The 5,324-nt window shown below is 36.9% G+C and overlaps 1 pseudogene; it reads right to left on the minus strand.

The window, feature by feature from the left end:
- Positions 1–401: 401 nt before the first annotated feature.
- Positions 402–3,622, minus strand: LOC122032845 (annotated as a pseudogene).
- Positions 3,623–5,324: the final 1,702 nt, after the last annotated feature.

Consider the following 5,324-nt stretch of genomic DNA (forward strand, 5'->3'; position numbering starts at 1 on the left):
AGAGTCGATCATTTATGATGAGATTTTGACTCCATGCGCAAAGAGTGGCCCTTAGTTTTGGCCTTTGGTTCATGGAGGTGGAGCACGCCAATTGAAGAAGACAATGTTTTTTGCAAGCCTCACACATGGGCATAGTTTAAGAAACGTTATAGTTCACTCTTCAAAGTTTGTTACTTTTCTACTGGCTCTCGAGTTTTGGTCTTACGTGCTCTATAACCATCTAATACTTTTGAGCCAAAACTGCTAGATAACCTTCAAAGATTGAAAAAATAAAAATAATAGCATAAAATAATTTCAAAGATTTCAAGGCATTTTATGTATATAGAAGTTTTGATCATTGCTAGATGGCCCTTCAGAATATTAATAAAAAAGCAAATGAGCATATAATGACTACAAAGGCATAAAAGAATATAATCCAATGCTTGTTTGTAAAAGTTGATCAGTTTAAATTTACTACAAAAATTAATTTAGAATAGGGCTACAAAGGCAAAAAAAGGAACACAAAGCATGGATAGATTTGAGAATTCAACTCAAATCAATGTCACATTCAAAATACTTTACACTAACTCAAATCAAGTTGGTTCTCTTATAGGCTTTGCACATCGATCACACTCCGCGAGAACTTGAAAGAAACTTGTGGAGGTTGGGAGTTAGGTCGACAAAAGGTAAGAGAAAAATGCTTCAAAGAATCTAAAGTAACAGAGTGAACTTGCAATATTAATAGGAACAATAATATTCCATTTGGATGAATGTGCTATTTCTTCTTGGGAAATTGTTGACGTATAGCTTGATGCATCCAAAGTCCTCCTTAGATGATGTAGAAACTTCCTCCAGTGATGTGGATGAGCCTGGGTCAGAGGAGTCGAAGCTGCAGACAACAGAGGCTATGAAATAACGCAACAAATTGCAAACAACGACAATACTAAATTTTTGAAATATTTGCCTTCCTACAACTTCTCATTGAAAATCATTTTTTTTTTCACCACATCGATCATACAAATTGAGCAAAGAGCAAAAAATGTTCTAAGAATAAAACAAGAACTATAGTTGACATAAAATTAAAAGAAATGCATATAATTATCAGATACCATGAGAATATCTCATACCGTCCTATTCAAGAAAATAGAATGTTCTGAAATAAATGTCTTAAGAAGAGCTGCATTATGATAGAACAGCAAACTCTCACCATTGTCAGACAACTTAGTGAAGCTCATAACGAAAAGTAACAGCACCACAGATGTAGCAGGTCATTCTTTCTTCAGCAGCACTAAAAACCCAGATATCCACACCGAGATGAAGTGTCTGAAAGAACATAAGTAAAATGACACAGCTCTCAAAGAAAATTCAATTTTGTTTTTAATCTGGTACAAAAGGACTATGCTTCATTGATATATCAATATAGTTGTACACATACATTAGGCCAGGAAAAAAGACACTACATGAGCATGAAAAATCCAGGTATTTATTTTTTGCCAAGTAGTTAGCATACTCACTTAGATGCCTATGATGATATCTCCGACCACGTTTCCACACGATGTTAAGCTTTTAGTTATTTTCCATAATCCAGCATATCAAACTAACAGATGAGCAACAGGACCAATAAGAGCGTCTGACAAAAGCTGATATCTCCGACCACGTTTCCACACGAAGTTAAACTTTCAGTTATTTTCCATAATCCAACATATCAAACTAACAGATGACCAACAGGACCAATAAGAGTGTTTTCTATGTAACTTCTGGTTTGACACGCATCATTGTCAGTTCCTCTTATTTACCTTCTGCCATCTTTTCCCGTATCTCATGTGCTGTATTGAAGATGCCAAGAGTTGGTTTGTTGCAGACAAAACATTTCTTGTTCTTTGCATGATGCTGTCCAAAAAAACAATATTGTAAATATAATGAAAACAAATTAAGGTGTCAGAATGAAGTTGAAAAGAATAAAACTAATTGAAAGGACATCCTAACTTAACACCAATAGCTAGTAAAATTACACATCTTAACCAAGTTAGTCAGATTCCAGTACATATAGTACATATTGACACTGTTAATGATTCTATAGTAGTAAAAGGTCCATTTGCATTCATAGCTTCAGTTTGATATGGGAAAAACAAATTCCAAGTCATTTGAATGTGCTAAATCTCTGGAACATAGAGTCTTGTGTTAGTGTAAGAACAAAGATAACTTATTGAACCAAAGATATGGGACCAATCTTATAATGAAAGGTTCCAAATCCCTTGGGATCTAACATACTAGCTTTTGATGATATGTAAACTGGTCAACTTTGAAGGGTCAAATACAAAGCAATAAAGAGATTGTTATTGAGATATGAAACAAATATGCATAATGCCATCACTACTAAGCTTGGATGTTAAATACAAAGTAAAGCAGTATTTCAACAATTTAACTTTATAGCATGATCTTTAAGTTTGCTTTTAATAAATCCAGCTACCAGAAACATTAGAATCACCTTACAAGAACAATATGGCTATTTATGATAAATTGGAACACATGAATTTGTATAGCAAATATCCTTTCTAATTATGTAAGTGTTTTACTTAGTAGCAGAAGAAAAGATGCTGACACATAACTGGTTAGAATACATTAGAAATTCCATACTGCAATCTTCACACAATAAGCCCAGCTAACAAACACATTATGCAGATTAAATGCTCGAACCCTTAGTATAATGCCTTGAAAAATTAAATTGAACAATGCATGTGAGTAGTATACAAGCTCAAGGAAAATCATATGCCAACATAAACATCACATACCTTTAGAGCACAATGTTCACAGAAGTAGTGTTTGCGCTTGGTCACTACCGGATCCTCAAAAGGTTGTCTGCATATAAAACAGGCAAAAGGAAGAGAATCGTCGGCTTCGTCGTCGTCATCATTGCCATCCTCATGATCAGCCTCATCGTTGTCTCCTCTACTGCTTGCTGCGAGTCTTTTTTTTCTTGCCTTCTCAGCCTCCTCCCAGTCCTTCTCCAGTTGCCATCCTGATTTATAATCCCCTCGATCGTGCATAAACTTACAGGAATCACCATAACCACAATACCCAGTCTCCTTATAGTCCTTACAGATGTCAGGCTGGTAATCAAACCTAGCCGACAACCGGATGTGTGCGGATGCCCTCAGTGGTCCATGGGCACCGCTCGCCTTCTCGCCTGCCACTGTCTGTTCTCTCCTGAACCCTGCTTTGTAATCGGTGTACCCGTGGATCCCCTTGTATATCTTATCATTGCCCCCTCCGCCAGGCTTGGATTTGCCCTTGAGAGCCTCCTCCGCCCTCTTCAGCACCCGTCGCGGATGGCGCGGGCGTCCTTGGAGAACTCGGTCTCCGTCTCGAGCGTAGCCGTGGCGCGGCTGTCGTGCTTGACCTGGATCTCCTTGGACGAATCGAACTGGAACAGGGAGCCAACCCCAGACGAAGACGAAGAGAAGGAAAGCCCGGCGGACTTCTTCGTCGCGGGACCGGAATACGGAATATCATCGCCGGAGACTTCTTCGTCGGAGTCGACTTTTTTTCTCTTGCGGATGTTCTTTGCAGCCTTGGGCTTGCGGAAGAAAATACAGGAATCGCTGGTCATGGAAGTCATCAAATTAGGGTTGACGAGCATGAGATGAATGAAGCGGAATAGGAACTCAACCCCTTTTATAGCAGAAGAATCCTAATTTTTCTAACAGATTTTTTAAAAAATAATAATAATAATAAACTAATAAAAATCTTACTGATTCTATTTATATTTCTAAATTGTCCGCCACATGATATAATTTTTTAAATCTTTACAACTTCATAGAAAAAAAAAATGAAGATCCTCTATAATAGATGTAATATCATTAAATATAAGAATATGAAGTGTCTATCAAAAAATATAAAAGGATAACATTAAGTGAAAGAAAAAGAGAGGAAAAAGAAAGTGAGACTATGATTCTTCTTTCTAAATCAACTTTCGACTTATCTCTAATGGTAATCTTTACAACAGGTGTTAACTTTCCTATCAGTACCCCGGTGAGTCAACCTAAGGGTCTCGAAGCAAGATCACTTGCATTGAAAAACATTAGCAGTTGGCCTCTACAATTGACTTGTAAGTCACTATACTCCATTTGTATATTAGAATCGTGGATCGTAAACGACTGTATTGCCCAATGAGGGTCGTCTAGTCCCACTTGGGTAACATACTTGGTATCACTTTCCATAATTTTTTCTTAAAAATATAGTATGTGCATGCTTTAGTTGAGAATTGGATTGGATATTCTATCACGACATCATAACCCCGGAGACATAATCACCTATACTATAAAAAAAATGATAATCTCTGTTAGTCTCATTGACTATCTCTGGAGGTGACCGGTTCAGTCCCACGAAAGTTTCCCACCGACCACCAGGGTAAATCGGGAAGCGCAGGCGGTGGCCAGCCCAGAAGCCCAGCATCCTCTGATTACACCCCTCATTTGGAGGAAAAATTCCTGTAAATACGTCGTAGCTGAGGTTTGAACCACGGATATCTGGGAGACAACCTGGATATCTTACCATGACACCATAACTCCGGAGATCATAATCACCTATACTATAAGAAATCATAAATAGAGGTTAATAATCTTAACCGAGTTGGTTATGACATGATAACTTTATAGAATTTAAAGTATAAATATGGAATAAAAAGGGTTGCATCAATCTGATGGCATTATACCAGTTTTGAAAATTATTATCGTTTAATTCAGTAGACTAATTACTTGAGGTCCATTATCTAATTGTCTCATTAATTATTCTTACCTATTCTATCACTATCTTATTACCTATCTATTTTGATATTATCTTTTGATTAAATTTTTTTCTACTTATTTTTATCATCATTCATTAAATTTCCTATTTATTTTCTTAAATTAAAGTGCAAGTTTATAATACTCATTACTTATCAAACAAAAATCCTACCATCAACCAGATAGATAATAGGTTTAAATTTTCGAAAGATGAACTTAAGACTCACCGATTTAAAGTGCAAAGATCTAGAATAGTTTAAAGCCAATGTTACTGACATAAAATCGGTGAATCAAACGATGGGATCAATCAATCGAATGAGGACTTCTATCCGAGTAACAGAACCTAGACGAGAAGTCAGATCGATTCAGACAAGATCAATCGACTGATCCGGGGGATCAATCGACCGATCAAAATCGGTCAAACCTGATCCCGAGATCAGTAGAATTGGATCAAGTCTGAGTGGCTATAAAAAGGGATCTCGACCAGTACTTTGAGAAACCGAATTCAGAACTACTTACGGTCCTGTATACTGCTCCAAAGCGCTTCGACAACTACAATTA

This window comes from Zingiber officinale, chromosome 11A (genome assembly GCF_018446385.1).
Source record: "Zingiber officinale cultivar Zhangliang chromosome 11A, Zo_v1.1, whole genome shotgun sequence".
NCBI lineage: Eukaryota > Viridiplantae > Streptophyta > Magnoliopsida > Zingiberales > Zingiberaceae > Zingiber > Zingiber officinale.